This window comes from Lissotriton vulgaris, chromosome 4_1 (assembly GCF_964263255.1).
Source record: "Lissotriton vulgaris chromosome 4_1, aLisVul1.2, whole genome shotgun sequence".
NCBI lineage: Eukaryota > Metazoa > Chordata > Amphibia > Caudata > Salamandridae > Lissotriton > Lissotriton vulgaris.
The window spans coordinates 1,032,463,586-1,032,481,624 of record NC_141691.1 but is presented as its reverse complement, the minus strand read 5'-3'; positions in this window follow the sequence as shown (position 1 = coordinate 1,032,481,624).

Below are 18,039 nucleotides of genomic sequence, written 5' to 3'. Positions count from 1 at the left end.
ACCTCCTTACCTTTATAGGGCTTTTCGACTAGATTCCTTTCTAAGGAGCTGTCTCCTCCAAATTTGATCTTTTTATTCATTTGAGAGCGCAACCAACTAGAAAGCTGTCCATAAACTAACCAAGATAAAGGTGAGGTTAGCCTGTCTGAGAATATTTCCCATTCGATAAAAGAGCCATCTACTACTAGTTCTCGCCATCGTATAATTCCTGCTTCTTGTAGAACTGTTTTAACCATCTGAGTGTAATGCTGTGAGAGCCCTGGGAAGTCCCAGATCAGTGCATAGTTGGAAAAGTATGCAATTCCTGCCTTGGATTTGATTTGAGACCATTCTTTTATGGGACAATGTAGTGACTTTAGCCTGACTTTTTTGAAAAATCTCTGATGCCCAAATTTGAATAGGAATCCGTCCAGTGGAAAGTCAGAGCCCAGTAGCATAGCTTTGAACATATGGCCGTTCGAGTTGTCTAGTGGGGACTTTAGTAACATCCTGGAATGGGTCAGGCTGAAGGCCCAAGCGTAGTATTCCAGGTCTGGCAAGGCGAGGCCTCCTTTTTCCCCTCCTCCTTCTCAGCTTCTTCTACGCCAGCCTTCTTAGCTTCTTCCACGCCAGCCTGGTTGACTTATAACACCAAACACATTAATTAATATTTTGTAGGCATTTTATTAATTGGTTGGTGTCAAATAATAAAGGAATGGTGTTGAAGATGAATGTGTATTTGGGGAGAATGGACATTTTTGCTAGGCTGGTTCTCCCGTAGATGGTGAGAGGAAGAAAAGACCAAGTTTTCATTAATGATTTAGCTTCGCGTGAGATGCGATCTAGGTTAGTCTGGGCCAGAAGATTGGGGTCTTTTGTGATTCTTATGCCCAGGTAACGCATTAAATTTCTTAAAGGGAGCTGTAGATTGGTGATGTTCCAGACCATTATCTCTGTCTTCCCTGAATTTATTTCATAGCCTGAGTGCTTCCCAAATTCCTCTGCGCTTTTGATGACAATAGGGAAAGCCTGTGTCGGGTCTGTTGTGTAAATGAGAATGTCATCGGCATACAGCCCGACTTTCTTTTCCCACCCAAAGAACGAAAAGGGCGGAATATTGGGGTCATCTCTTATGGAGTGAGCAAATGGTTCCAGATAAATATTAAATAATAGGGGGGAAAGAGGACACCCCTGTCTTGTTCCTCTAGTAATTTCGAAGGGATTTGTGCGTGTGCCGTTGATTAGCAGACTTGCCTTCGGATTTTTATATAGTAAGCCTACCGTTCTACAGAATTTAGGGCCTATTTTAAACTTTTCCATGGCAACATTTAGATAAGACCAATTTACCCTGTCGAATGCTTTTGTTGCATCAAGAGTCATGATTGCAAGAGGTAAAGCAAAAGTCGAGGCAATATCTATAGCTCAGACTAGATCATATGTTAAATCGGTAAGTTGTCGGCCTCTTATAAATCCCTTTTGATCCTGATGTATGATATCTCCAATCTCGCTTCCCAAAGGAGCAGCCAAAATTGACGAAAAGATCTTATAGTCATTGTTGAGAAGCGAGATTGGACGATATGAGCCGCAGTCCGTTGGATCCTTGTCTGATTTTAGGATTAAGGCAATATTTGCTTCTCCCCAGGAACTAGGCGGTGTCTCCCCTTTTAATAGTATGTCATTAAATAGCTTCGTTAGTACCGGGGTGAGTGTGGAATTAAGCACCCGATATACTTCACCCGGAATCCCATCTGGTCCTGCGGCTTTCCCCAATTTTAACTGCTTAATGACACTTTCGACTTCCTCCTAGGTTATTTCCTTATCTAGATTCTCACTCTGGTGCTCCTTTAACCTAGGAAGGTTCATCTTTTCCAACCATTTATTTCTTTCCTCAATATTGTCAGTTATTTCGTCTGTATAGATATTATGAAAGAAAGCGCTGAAAGCTTCACCAATCTCAAGATCAGTTTTCCTACTACTTAATTCTCCATCTACTCTCACTTCTTTTATATGATTCCTAACCTGGTCTGCTTTTATTTTCCAGGCTAGCAGCTTCCCTGCTGACTCGCAATATTCAAAGTGGGAAAATTTACTGGCCTGCCAACGTTTGTTTAGTCTCTCCTGTAGTAGTGTTTCTAGCTCATCTTTTAGCTCTCTTTTCTTTTCTAAATTGGCAGAGGGCGCTTGATCTACTGAATCCAGTCTTGCCAGATATTGCTCTATTGACAGTAGTTCCTCTCTATATTTCTTTTTTCTGTAGGATGCCCGATTGGTGATACAGACCCTAATGTACGCTTTCCATGTCTCCCACACGCTGACCAGAGGGGCAGAGTCTAAGTTCAGCTCTAGAAAGGCAGTGGTTTCGGATATAAGGTATTCTCTTTCCGTTTCCTCTAATAGTAGAGTACGGTCAAAAGACCATGAGGCGAAAGAATGTTCTCGATCTAGTGTTAACGAGAAGAGGATGGCAGAATGATCTGATAAATGCGGTGGTAAGTATGTTATGTTCATTATAAAGTCTTTTAGAGAGAAACTAAATAGAGCGCAGTCTATTCGGGATTTATGCTTGTACTTGTAATTCTGGTAAGAGACCCCAATGTTTTCCCGGCTCTCTGTCTCCAAAAGTATTCCAGTCCCGAGTTGGACATGCAGCACAGAAGTGCGTCTCTTGTTTTGTTTTGGATTATTGCCCTAGAACTAGGGGATTTATCCAGTTTGGGATCTAATACTAGGTTAAAGTCTCCCATCCAGATTATTGGGTTGGTAATAGTGATCAAATGATTTTGTATTGTATTTAGATAGGAGGGGTCATCTTGGTTAGGGCCATAATAGCCTACTAGGGTAAATCTCCTTAGGTCTAGCTGAACATTAGCTATTAACCATCTACCGTTCGGATCTGTCTTCCAATCCTCGATCTGAGCCCTAGCACCTTTTTTTAATATGATGGCTAATCCACGAAATCTAGCATTATGGTCTGTGCTAACGAATTTCTCGACCCATTTCAATTTTTTAAAGGTGTCTGTGATCTCTTGCTTATTTAAGTGTGTCTCCTGGATCGTTATGACCTGCGCGGACGAATCTCTGAGGTACTGCATAATCTTCTCCCTCGTACGCGCAGGCCGTTTACGTTCCAGGAGAGAAATTTAATGTCTCTCATTTTTCTCTACCAATCCTTTGCCCTGCATTCCCCATTCCCCATTTAATATTTATTTTTTTAATTTTCTCTTCATTTGACCTTCCAGTATTTATCCATTTATTGTTTTGGCTAATGACCACTCTTATACCGTACGCCCTGGAATCAATAAGTTTTCGAATTTTAAGGTTTTGCTTACGAGGACTTTTTTGTGCTTTTTCCCCCCCACCCACCCCCTCCCTCTCCTGGAAACCCCCTCTACTTACTCTGGCCGGATGACTGGCCAGGTTGTCGCCCCCGACGTACTCCTTCCTGGGGCCCCTTTTATCTCATCTATCGGTCGGTCTAATCAGTGTTAAGTGGTGGTTATTTTGATCAAGATTATATGGTGATTGGGGTTTTTCTTTTGTTCTCCTTTTTTTTGTTTCCCTTCCTTCCTCCTTTTCCTTCTCCTTCCCCTTCTTTTCCCCTTCCTTTCCCTTCCCGTTTTTTTCCTTTTTTTTTTTCCTTTCCCCTTTTTCCTTATTTTTGAGGATAAACCTGATTGATATCCTAAAGGTAAGAAAAGAATAAGACAAGATCAATCCTAGTTCATAGAAAAGTCTCTTTTTTTTTATGTTACCTTTATTTTATCACCCTTTTTTTTTAAGATACGCGTACTATGTGCCCGCTCTAATTACCCTGCTTATCTTATCTTACACTTTGGATTCCTTTGCCTGATTGCCTGAGAGCGCAAGACGAACTTTGTTTTCTTTGGATATATATATATATATTTTTTTTTTTTAAGCGGGGAGCACAGTTGTTTTTCATTTAATTGTCGATTATACTTCCTGTACCCCCCTTTAATTAATTTTGTCAGGGAGTGCGGGAAAATTCACTGATGGAGACTAATAGTTCATCGGCCTCGAGCGGAGTATTGATATTATACATTTTGTTGTTAAACATGATCCTCAAGAAGGCGGGAAATCGCATCTGTACCGTTGCTCCTAAGGCTCTAAACTTTTCCATTCGCTGACCAAGCTCCCATTGCCTATCTAAGGTAGTTTTAGATAGGTCTGATCTTACTTCAAAGGAGAAATCTGAGGTCTTCAGTGTTTTAGCTTTGAGTGCTAGAGTAAGAATCATTTCCTTTGTTGTATAGGTTAAAAAATTTACTAGGATCTTCCGAGGTTTGGTCCTGCCTGGATTGAGACAGAAGGGATCTCGGTGTACTCTTTGTATGTCAGATTCCAGGTCTAATTCTGACATCTCTAGGTTCAGAATATCCTTAAGCAGGGTTACCACGTATTTTTTAAGTTCGCTTCCCTCTTTTCCTTTCGGAATTTTTTAAATCCTGAGGTTGTTCCTTCTTGAGTAGTTCTCTAAGGACTCAACTCTTTCTTTTACTGCTTCCCCCTCTCTTCTCAAAGTCGCAATCTTCGTTTCAGCGTGGTCTAACTTTACTTTAAGCTCGCCCACCGTTGTCTCTAAACACCCTGTCCTTTCAAAGAGCCCATCCACTTTGGTTTCCAGATTCTCACACATGGCCCGGATCTCTGATTGGTTTTGCCTTGATTCCGCAAAGCACATTTTTGACTCTTCAAATCCAGATTTAATCTCCTTGCTCATGTTAAGAAGTATGCGCTGTATAGTGGCTTCGCTATCTTCTCTCTGGCCACCTGGGTTTTGGTCCGGGGCACTTTGTATAGCTGTATTTTCTATACCTACTGAGTTTATAACCAAGCGCTCTGTTCCAGGCATTGTGGCGCTATTCAGCTTTCCGGCATCATTATCCAGGCCTGAGATTTTTAGCTGATCCATGATCTCTATTGGGAGCTCAGTGCTAGGTATGACTGGTGAGGCAGGGTTTTTTGTTGTGGTTAACATGTCTGGTGCAGTAGTCAGGAGCTGTTGTTCCTGATTTAGGTTTAGGACCTGAAGTAGAACCTTAAAATAGGACTTCAGAGAAGGTGTGACTCTTGTAGTCTTGGTTTTTCTAGAACTGGCTTCTCCCTGGGCTAGCTCCTTCTGATTATTTGGCCGCCCCACTGCTGTTTTATTAGTATTTGTTGCCGGAAACCTCTTCTTGCCACATGAGACTTTGGTATCTAGTAGTTGGGGTGGATCTGGTTCTGACGCCGTTTCTGATTCTATCTCGGGTCCTCCTTCTTTTTCCAGGCTCCCTTCATGCACCTTCTCTGAGTATGAACCAAGACTATGAGTATTATCTGCGTTTCCCAGGTCTATGTCCTTCTGCCTGCCTTTCCCCTTTCCCTTCCCCAGGTTGTCGATAGTAAAGCCTTTCTTCTTAGTTACTATCTTCTTCTGTTTGAACTCTACCTTACTATAATTCTGAAGTGAGACAGCGCTGGAGAGGGCTTGCAGTTTACTCTTGACAGTGGTTAGATCGGGATCAGAAAAAAGAAGTCTCTTCTCGGGTGGTCCCCCAGGCTTACTATTTGGTTTTGTGATTTAGTGATTGGGACCCATCTGCCAGTTAAATCAGTTTCTGCGAGGTTAGCATTGGCGTTTAAAGCACTTACAGTGTTAATGTTTCTGGCCCAAATGAGTGGGTTACTAACCCCCGTCTGCTCCTCTATCCCGGCACCCTCCGCCCGAAATTCCCACTTACCGCACCGTGTTGTCGTGGCCGAGGCAGCTCCTTTCGTGATTGTATTGTAGACAGCCGCCCTCCTACTCCTCCGCAGCTCCACGGCTGCCTCGCTCCAGTGAGAAGGAGCAGGAAAAGAGAACCGCCCCCAGCACATCGGTTGCTCCGAACTCGGCAGGATCCACTGAGCCACACTGCGGCATCAACAGCAGCCGCAGCCGCACAAGGGGGAAAGGCAGATACGGGCAGATACAGAGCCAAACGCCGTACACCGAGCGATCAGCAGGCTCGCCGGCACTCACAGCCGAGAGGATCCACTGAGCCGCGACGTGGCGTTGACAGTATCCACGCGGGGAGGGGAGGCAGAGCAGAACGCCGAGTGATCAGCAGGCGTGCCCGAGGTTCGAGGCTCAATCAGGAAACACCACCTTAGGCATCTCCGTGAGTGACCATGTGGAGGCTTCTACGGATGTGGGGGCATCAAGGCAGGAGCCTTCGTCGGGACGTGCGCACAGCGTTAGCTAGCGGCCGCCATGTTTTCCCCGAGTGTGGCATTATTACCTATCAAGCATGAGCCATCTACAAATAACACATGATCGGCCTCAAACAAGGTGTTCATCCTTAATGTCAGGGCAGAATTTGGTGCACAATTCTGTGACATCTAGACAGTCTTGTTCACTTTCATCACAATATTCAACATTCGCACGCAACAATGTTGAAGGGTTTAATATCGTATGTTTTAACACAACATTTTCAGAAGATAAGATTCTTTGTTTGTATTTTGTTAGTCAATTTTGGGTCGTGTATTGCGTCTTGGTTCTGACTAACTGCAACTCCACAGAGTGAGGGAGCATGACAGTTAATGGATATTCCATCACTATAAATTCACTCTTTTCCAGACTAGTACTTACTGCGCCCACTGCTTTAAGGCAACCAGGAAGTCCTGCTGCTACAGTGTGAGGAAGTGGCCGTTCTAGAGGACAATCGTACCTTGCCGTGGACTAAAAGTGGACTGCAACACCCACGATCCTTTACTGTCTCTCCTCAGGAAGACGGAAGCGATGAATACCGTAACCCAGAAGAGGAGGAGGAACAACCCGGATATGGTACGGCAGGACGAATGACGGAACGCTACAAAGAGGCAAGGGCGGAGACAACCGTCATCCACGCCGAAGACGGAGAAAGGAGTGCCGAGAAGGAGACCAAAGACGCGGGACCCGAGGAGACCCAGTTCAGCCCCGAACAGGACGTCGACGATGACAGCTGGTGCGAGGACTGGTGGTGTCCGGTGGATGCTGGAGAGCGGCCGTGACTCTAGGAAGAGTTACGGCAGGGTTGGTGAGTAATACCGACTCGAGGGAATTGTATCGGGAAGCGGGAGGAAGAAGATACTGGGAGGGAGATTGAGCGTTCATGACCGTTGTTTGTTAAGGGCATTGTGCAATTGAGTAAAAAGCCAAACCACGAGTATCCACACGGGGTATTTAAATGCATGGTGTTACATTTATTCTTGACGGCATTTACTTCTATCGGCACTGTGCACTCTTGTCGATACTTGCCCAGACCCTGTGAATGATCCTACGTATAAGCACTCTTCTAGCACGCTTCAAAACTGAGACGAAAACCTTCCAGATGGGTAAATTCTTCGCCTAAGGTCTGCCCAGAACCTCCTCATTGAGTGGGACTAATCTAAGACTACCGCCTCACATATCAAAAGCTACCCACGACAAATACATTTGGAACCTTGCTTTTGGTTCTGTCTATGACAATGAGTGCAACCACTCGTGTGGATCTGTTTGTCCCTGCACCTTAATCTTTTTGCTCAACATTGTATACCGTGTAATGTTTGATCTATTTGTCCCTGCACCTTAATCCTTTGTTTGCTCAACAATGTATACCGTGTAAAGCGCTCTGATACCCTCACGGGTCATGTTCGCGCTCTATAAAACACAAAAAATAAATAAAATAAAAAAAAACCTTCCTAGGCACTATAAAACTTCTGCAAGTATCCTGAACTTCCTCTATCCTGACTTATCCCACTTTTCCCCTTCCCCACACGTTACCCCGTTCATTTTTACAGACCCTAGACACGAAAGGTGTGGTGAAGGTATTACTCCTGTTCCAGGAACTTTATTTAGAGTTCTCACGATACCCTCCTTTATTTCCCTTCTCTTATGAGCCACCGGGGCAAGCCACCACGTCCTGAAGATCTGATGAAAACCACCCGAGCCCTTTCATCGCCTGACACCTCCCCGAAGACCTCGTAAGTAGAAGAAGAAGACAAGTTTGAAGATTCCCTGCCAAATCCCGTGACCTCATCCTTTGTATTCAATAAACCTGTTTCCTTTAAACCTCCACTACCGCCTCCATGCCTGTTTATCAGACCCGCCCTCTTACAAGTGGTGTCAGAAGTAGGATCTGAAGGCAAGATGGAGGCTGCCATGGCAAAGATGGCCGAAAATCAGGAACACCTGGGAAAAATCATGGAACGATTTCTAAACGTTGTCGAAGAAGACCGGGAAAAGATCCAAAAAGTCATTTCGGGTCAAGGACAAACACATGAGGCTGCTATGGGCAAACTTACTGAACTACTAGGACAACAAAAAGGCCCTACCACCCTACCTTCTGTAGTGCTACAAAGATATGTAGCAGGAGAAGACCCTGATTTTTTCTTTAATAATTTTGAGAGAATGGCCACTGCAGCCTCCTGGCCGGCCGAAAAATGGGGCCAATACTTAGGACCTTTGTTATCAGGTGACTTACAAGCTGCATACCAGGCAGCAACTCTACAAGGTGCAGTACCTTATGCTGACATTAAGAAGTGTATCTTGGAAAGATTAGGTATAGATGAAGAAACATATAGGGTGAAGTTGAGGCAAATGAAAGAAGGGCCTCAAGAAACCCCACGTGCTCTGTATTTCCGAGTAAAGGATATGACAGATCGATGGCTTAAACCTGCTACTACAGATAAGGATGGAATCATGGCCAAGATCTATCTAGAACAATATCTGACATCTCTACAGCCCCCAATTCAAAGATGGGTTCGACAACAGGCTAACCTCACCCTAGAAACCGCTGTTGAAATAGCAAGTGCTTATCATAGAGCTTTAGACTTCCAAAAAGGAAAAGACGAGACTGCAGGGAAAACCAGAGGCCATACTGGAATTAGACATCCCCGGCCTCCTATGCAAAAGAAACCTGAAACCCTGACTTTCCTCCCAAGTCCCCCCCCCTATGAGTGCTCCATTCCCTATACGTCCACCAACTACAGGACCACAATGTTTTCAGTGCGGAGGAATGGGTCATATAGCGAGATTTTGTCCACAGAAAGAAGAACCTATGGAGATAGGAATGGTCCGCAATTACTACTGCTCCCCTACAGAAAGAAAAGCACCCCCTTACAGATGTACAGTGTCAGTAAATGGACAACCTTTAATTGCTTTAGCTGATACGGGGTGCTTACAAAGTGTAGTCAGACCTCAGGATTTGGGGAATACGCTAGGACCCATAGATGGAACGGTGGCTATTAAATGTGTTCACGGCGACACGAAACCCTACCCCACTGCTCAAGTGCAAATTCAACATTCTCAGGATGATGGTACCCCCATGACTGTGGGTCTTATACCACGTTTACCGGAACAAGTGATCCTAGGGAATGATTATCCCAAGTTGACCCAATTACTACAAAACGCTCCTAGGCCCGAAGACAACTGGCTATCCACTGCACCTTTCTCCACCGATACTGGGAAGGAATGGCCCCCGTCTAAGCAATGGAAAAGTAGAAGGCAAAGACGGGCGGAGAAAGGGAAAGTTCCAGTAGTCATGCCGATTATCCCTGAAGAGAATCCCTGGGAAACATACAGGAATTTTCATGCTGCCCAGAGAGAGGATCCCATACTCCAAGAAGCATGGAGTAAAGCCCATGACAGTGAGGAGCCACAACACGTATGTCCATACTTCTTTGTCAAAAGGGGCTTACTATACAGGAAAGGGGGTCCCAGTCAAAAAGCCCAGTTGTTAGTTCCCAAGCTATTTCAAGATAAAGTGTTGTATCTAGCACATAGTCATTTATTAGGGGGACATTTTGGAGCAGAGAAAACGGAGAAATTCATCCTAGAACGGTTTTATTGGCCAGGAATATACCAACAGGTGAAACAATATTGTAGGGAGTCCCCAATTTGCCAGAAACATAGTCGATACCAACCTCCCAGAGTACCTTTGCGTCCCCTCCCTGTTATTGATGAGCCATTTAGTCGAGTAGGCATGGACATAATAGGACCCTTGTTACCCTCACGCAGTGGTTGTCGTTATGTATTGGTGCTTGTGGATTATGCTACGCGGTTTCCAGAAGCAGTACCCCTTCGACGACCAGACACTGCTAACATATCAAAAGCTATGATTGGAATCTTTGCTAGGGTGGGATTTCCAAAAGAGATTCTAACAGATCAGGGAACTCCTTTTGTTTCCAAAATGATGAGAGACATTTGTACTCAGTTGGGTGTGAAACAAATTAAAACAGCAGCATATCACCCCCAAACAGATGGCTTGGTAGAAAGATACAACGCCACCATTAAGATCACGTTAAAAAAGTTACTGGCGTTAGAAGCCCGGAAGTGGGAGGATATACTTCCATTAGCGCTCTTTGCCATTAGGTGTAAAGAACAGAGAAGTACCGGATACTCTCCTTTTGAGCTGTTGTACGGACACAAACCTCGTACTTTACTTGACATGGCTCAAGAACAATGGGAAAATGAGCCTGACAATACAAAACCCCTTCCGGAGTATGTCTCAAACTTGAAAACACATTTGAGACAAATTCGAGATATTGTCCGAACCAAATTGGAGAACGCACAGAGTGATCAAAAGGGACAATACGATAAAGGGACTAAGACTAGGTCCTTCCAGATAGGGGACCTTGTGTTACTCATGATGGCCACCTCAGATCAAAAGTTGTTGGGACAATGGCAAGGACCTTATAAAGTCATTGCACAGGTCACTCCCGTTACCTATCGCATTGAAACTGATGCCAACAAACATAAAACCCAAATCTATCACATTAATTTGCTTAAAAAGTGGGAAGGACCCGCACCGACAACGGTACATGTGATAGAGTCTTCAAGTCCCTTGTTTCAACAGAGTATTGATACTGAGCACTCAGAAAGAAGAGTTGATTCAGAAATTGCAAACTCTATCCCATGTCTTTTCCACCCAACCAGGGAGGGTTACTTTGATCGAACATGTCATCAAAACCCCACCGGGCAAAAGAGTAAAGCTAAGACCCTATCGTATACCTGAAGCACGTCGACAGGTGATACGAGAAGAAATACAAAACATGTTACAAATGGATATTATTGAACCTTCTAGGAGCGAATCGAATTCGCCCATTGTACTGGTTCCCAAACCTGATGGGTCAGTCAGATTTTGCATTGACTTCCGTGAAGTGAATAAGATTTCTGACTTTGATACCTACCCCCTCCCACGGGTGAACGAAATGGTAGAGAGAAGAGGGCGAGCCAAGTATATTAGCACCTTAGATCTATGTAAGGGCTACTGGCAAATACCTCTCAGAAAGGAAGATAGGGAAAAAACTGCTTTTTCCACCCCGGATGGATTATATCAATTCAAGGTAATGCCGTTTGGTTTACACGGGCACCAGCAACCTTTCAGAGAGCCATGAATATAGTGTTGAGGCCCCATACCAACTATGCTGGGGCCTATATTGACGACATTGTGATATACAGTGATAGCTGGGAACAGCATCTGTCTCATCTTTCTCAAGTGGTACAAACTCTAGGGTCATATGGATTGAGAATAAACCCTGCTAAAAGTCATTTGGCTGCACAGACAGTAAAATATCTAGGGTACCTATTAGGAGAAGGAGTGATAAGACCACAGAAATCAAAACTGACAGCCATTTCACAAATACCACTCCCCAGAAATACAAAAGATTTGAGAGCCTTTTTAGGGCTGTTAGGGTACTATAGAAGATTCATCCCTAATTTTTCTCAGCTGGCTGCTCCTTTAACGGATCTGCTACAGAAAAATAGTCAAACTGAAAAAATCCTAGAAGTCCCTCCTGCTGAGGTAGTAAGAGCTTTTAACACTCTGAAACATTCTCTAACTTCAGATACTGTTCTGATCAGTCCTGATTATACCCGACCATTCATTTTGCAGACAGACGCGTCTGACCAAGGCCTGGGAGCAGTTATATCACAAGAAACTCAACAAGGGTAGAAACCGATCTTATATATCAGTCGCAAATTATTTCCACGAGAAAAAAACTATGCGACTATTGAAAAAGAGGCCCTGGCCATCAAGTGGGCCATCGAATCCTTGAGGTATTATCTGGAAGGGAGGGAGTTTACACTCTTTACTGATTATGCCCCTCTAGAATGGCTAGCCAGAAATAAAGGCTATAATGAACGGGTACTTAGATGGTTTCTATCTTTACAACCATATAGATTTCAAACCAAACACAGAAAAGGAAAGGAACAAGGCAATGCTGACTACTTATCCCGATATCCCCAAAGTACAGACTCTAGTAGAAGGACAGCAAGGGAAAGGGGATGTGAGGAAGTGGCCGTTCTAGAGGACAATCGTACCTTGCCGTGGACTAAAAGCGGACTGCAACACCCACAATCCTTTACTGTCTCTCCTCAGGAAGACAGAAGCGATGAATACCATAACCCGGAAGAGGAGGAGGAACAACCCGGATATGGTATGGCAGGACGAATGACAGAACGCTACAAAGAAGCAAGGGTGGAGACTACCGTCGTCCACGCCGAAGACGGAGAAAGGAGTGCCAAGAAGGAGACCGAAGACGCGGGACCCGAGGAGACCCAGTTCAGCCTCGAACAGGACGTCGACGACGACAGCTGGTGCGAGGACTGGTGGTGTCCGGTGGATGCTGGAGAGCGGCCGTGACTCTAGGAAGAGTTACGGCAGGGTTGGTGAGTAATATCGACTCGAGGGAATTGTATCGGGAAGCGGGAGGAAGAAGATACTGGGAGGAAGATTGAGCGTTCATGACCGTTGTTTGTTAAGGGCATTGTGCAATTGAGTAAAAAGCCAAACCACGAGTATCCACACAGGGTATTTAAATGCATGGTGTTACATTTATTCTTGACGGCATTTACTTTTATCGGCACTGTGCACTCTTGTCGATACCTGCCCAGACCCTGTGAATGATCCTACGTATGAGCACTTTCAACCTTCCTAGGCACTATAAAACTTCTGCAAGTATCCTGAACTTCCCCTATCCTGACTTATCCCACTTTTCCCCTTCCCCACACGTTACCCCGTTCATTTTTACAGACCCTATACACGAAAGGTGTGGTGAAGGTATTACTCCTGTTCCAGGAACTTTATTTAGAGTTCTCACGATACCCTCCTTTATTTCCCTTCTCTTATGAGCCACCGGGGCAAGCCACCACGTCCTGAAGATCTGACGAAAACCACCCGAGCCCTTTCATCGCCTGACACCTCCCCGGAGACCTCGGAAGAAGAAGAAGAAGACAAGTTTGAAGATTCCCTGCCAAATCCCGTCACCTCATCCTTTGTATTCAATAAACTTGTTTCCTTTAAACCTCCACTACCGCCTCCACGCCTGTTTATCAGACCCGCCCTCTTAGATACAGGTTCAGAGGTGGTAGTGAAGTAAGCGACAAGTCTTCAAGCTCCGCCATCAGTGTGGGTGAAAACCGAGAGAGCCCACCCATTTCTCTCACTGCTAAATAGTGTGAACTCTATTGTGCAATGTGGCATTCCCAATGACACAGTTTATCTTTCAACCCCAGAAATGCCTTTGCACCTTCATTTTCCTATGGAATCAGAGTAGAAACATCTCTGTGTGTTAGCCTCAGCAGAGGTTTTGCCACGAAGGAAAAGTTTGGTATCCACTGTGTACAGTAGCCAGCCGTCCCCAAAACATCCTGATTTCTTTCTGAGTTTGCCATGGATTCATCTACAAGATTGCGTCCACTCTTTCTGGTGTTAAGAGAAACAATGGTCCTATACAAGGTAAATTGGTACAATATCACAATTTTTACAATCAAAAACGAAATTACGAGTGTATCCAATAGAAAGATAGAAACATTTATTACACTTGAATTAAATACACAAATTAATATACGAAGGGTGAGTGAGCAGGCCATGACAGGGTAATAGGAATCAGCCGATTTCCTTACCACAGGCAAGTGACTTAAAAAGTGACTTTTCAATTTGTGAAAATGTAGGTAAAAAAGTCACAATCAGATTTACATCTCGTACTCAACAGATAGATACAAATTGCAATATAGAGTTGGAGATGTATGTGCTGATGACGTTTCGATCCCTGTTAGATATTGGGATCCCAGCGATGAAACAAGTGCCTGGGAAGTTGCCTGGGTAGGTATAAGTGGAGAGGGTAGGGAAAAGGTGTGGAGAAAAAACGGGGAGGGAAATAGAGTAATAATTAATTAAAAGGCATTGTCATATATGTTTGTGGTGGCCACTATATAGTTAATTATCTAAAGACAACATTTTGTGAGGCATAAATGCCTAGATTATTGCGCATGTGGCATAGTGAGATTCCTGGAAGAAGAGAGCGTAGTCAATAGAAAACTACAAAACTACAAAATCGAGAGGATATATCCCTTTCTAATGGAAGACTTCTACACTTCTACTCAAATAGATCATACTTGGGCCCCAGAACACAATGACCGTGAGGTAGATTTAATAAACAACCGAACATAGTAGGGCTCTCTGATACCTCGGCTGAATCTTCTGATAATTCAGACTCTGCTGAGGGCCCTAGCACTTCCATAAATAGAGGCAACAACCCTAATTTTTTAGGACAGGAAAAAGAATGTCAGACCAACCGGGGCGCGCCACGCCAGGCCCCCCCCCCCCCCCAGTGGTACAGCATGCCGGGGGACAGACAAACACGCTAGAGATATTACCAATGGTAAGACACTCCAGACCTCATACTGATCCTATAGTTACTTCTGGAACTGACAGCATGCATGACCCTGAATCTATCCAATTTTCAACCTCTCGAATCACTAACTATCAGGGAAAGAAATTACATTACTTAACAAGGGACTGTCGTTTGTCCCTACCGTTAGACCTGACTATCTTCAACTCCAGATTGAACTTTTACGTTTCTTCAGAAAGATACTACGTAATAAACAGGGGTTCTGCCCAAATTACCCTCCCATACCTGGGCAAGGAGCATCACAAGGATGAAAAAGTAGAATAAGTGGTACTGAGGAATCAATAAAACATGGGCTACTTCAAAACAAGATACATTTTATTATCCTGTTTTCTACAGTTATTTCTGTCGTCATTAAATGATATAATTTAAGAAGGACAATTAAATGAATCGCAAGACAAGGTGGCCAAAATATATACAATAGACAGAAGACAAGGACCTATAAATGCAATATATACAATATATATATAACAGTGTACCCTAAACAAAAAGAAAAAAGAAAAAAGAAGACAATCAATTTTCTGTCAATACCCACTCCTCAGTTTGAGTGGAATATCACAACCAAGGTAGTCCTTATAGCGTGTAAGTTATTATTCCTTATAATCACAAGCAGAGTAATGATTATTCAAGGCGCCTAATATTATTCACAGAATATACAATGTGGTAGGACTCCTTAAGCAGATGTTGACGCAGTCGCGGTCGCGTTTCCGCCAGTATTTTCTTATGGCTTCATCAGGACAGGGGTACTGAAAAAACATATAACACAATTTAAACAGTTCCTAAAAACAAACTATGCTGCAAACAACCTCTCACCCGTCTGTGGCGATGCAGTGCCTACCGGAAAGTGAAAAACGTGAAGGCTCAAGAAGTCAATACAACACCTAAACGAACCAAATGGTCGCTATTCCATTTATTATCAAGCGACTATATGTGACCGCCAAATAAGCGGGGAGAAAAAGGAGTAAATCATACAAGGCGTGAACAGAATACAAAAGGTATACAGACCCACTCACCAACATCAATCTCTACTCTCCACCCTGTGCCTCTAGTCAGGTATCTACAGGTGCCTGAAACCTAAGGCTACTCAAACAATCACACAGGTGCCTCCAAACACACCTACTACACTATGGATGCCAATACACAGTCTAGGTACCTTTAAAGACTAAAGTGGTCCCCCCCCCCAAGGGACACAGCCCTGGGGATACAGCCAACCTCCTTGTCAAGGGCATACAAGTCGGGCTCTCCTTAATACTAAAGAGAAAGAGTGAAGTCAAGATATATCACGAATAATAAATAAAAAACAGAATAATACTGAAACAGAAACTCAACACCCACTTATTCTAAGATAGGCCTCCAAGAATTTTTCTTTGACAAACCCTAAACTCCTTCAACAGCCTTCACTGCATTTTGCCCCTCTTCATCCTTCTCCCCTCCACATCACAGCATTCCAACTGAGATTCTCACTTTCAAAAAGTTCGTACTCAACGAAATAACAGATCATGAACACACATGTAGATGTATTCCTTACAACTTCACACTTTCTGAGAAAAGTGCCCTACAGGCACTTAAACAAATTGATAGTTTGATTATCAAACCAGCGGATAAGGGAGGAGGGATTGTTCTCCAGAATATTGACACTTACACACAGGAAATTCTTAGGCAACTATACAGAGCAGACCACTATCTGAGACTTCCCTCTGACCCTACCAAGGAGATTCAAAAACTCATTTTTGATATTACAGAAGAAGGGGTTGCACAGGGTTACCTCAGTAAAAACGAATTCCTATACCTCAACACTAAATCCCCACGCACACCGGTGATTTACACTCTCCCCAAAATGCCTTAAAATGCCACTACACCACCAGGTCACCGATAGTATCTGGATGTGGCTCGATTATTGAGCCTCTCTGAAGATATATTGATTAATATATTAAGGACTTCATACCTACCAGCCAATATTACATCAAGGATACCCTGGCCATGGTTAACCTTGTAGAAGACCTCCCCTTTGACCCCCAACACTGCCTCCTCTGTACCCTTGATGTAGAGTCACTATACACTAACATTCCCCAAGATGAAGGCATCAATGTTATTGGCATAGCCCTTAATTCCAGACCTCAACCTCACTCCGTCCCTACCTCCTTTATTCTCCATCTCTTGGAAATTTGTCTCACTCACCATGTTTTCCTCTTTGATGGCAATTTCTATCAGCAGGTTAAGGGCACTAGTATGGGCGCAGTGTTTGCTCCAAATTTCGCCATACTGTATATGGACTGGCTCGAAACACAGAGAATACTATACCCCTACAATCCGTTCAGAATTAACACCCTTGAATGGAAGCGGTACATAGATGACATCTTCATTATCTGGAACGGGACTGATGAAAGTCTTGTGGACTTTCAAAACTGGCTGAACACACATAGTAATGGCCTTGATTTTACCATGAACATAAGTAAACAGGAGGTGGCTTTCCTTGACTTAACCATCATACCTGACAATAGAAGACTCTACACAACATTCTACTGTAAACCTACAGAGAAAAATTCCTTATTGGCATACAACAGTCATCACTGAGAGCCTTACGTAATTCCCTCCCATATTCACAATTCCGTTGTATACGCCACAATTGCTATCGCAAAGAGGATTATTTTATGGAGGCTAGTCTCTCATCCAAAAAACTGACGAGCAGAGGTTATCCACGCAAACTGGTGAAAATAGCCTTAAAAAGAGCATAGTACTGCCCTAGGGAGACCCTACTGAGTCCAAAAGAAAGAAACAGTGATAATAAGATAGTATGTGTCACTACATTCTCACCCATCTCTAATGCAGTGAGAAAATGCATCTTGAAACAGTGGACCACACTAAATGCAGGCAGCTTTAATCTAGAACGCCCCCTTTCTGCTTTCAAAAAGAGTAAAAGCATAAAAGACCACCAGGTAAGGGCAGCCCTCTCTAGTACCAAAAAGGATTCCACTCTTAGAGGCTTATGGGGGTTACAACATGTAGTAGGTCATTTCAAATGCGGAGGTTGCAGCATGTGCCACCTCACCACGGATACAAAAAAACTTGGGCATGCTAACATTGATATTACTCTGACTAGTTTTTCCAATTGTAACACTGCCAATGTAATATATGCCATTACTTGCCCTCACAACTTAATTTATGTGGACCAGACAACACAAAAGAGCAGAATCTGGATTTGCCAGCATAGGAGCTGTGTGCGCTGCAGAACACCGAATGCACCACTTGTTGAACATTTTACCTGCCTGAACCACACTGAAGATGACATAAGGTGGCAAGTGATCACTATGATCCAGCAGCCCCCTAGGAATACGAACATTGCTAGCATAAAATAAAATAGCATAAAAT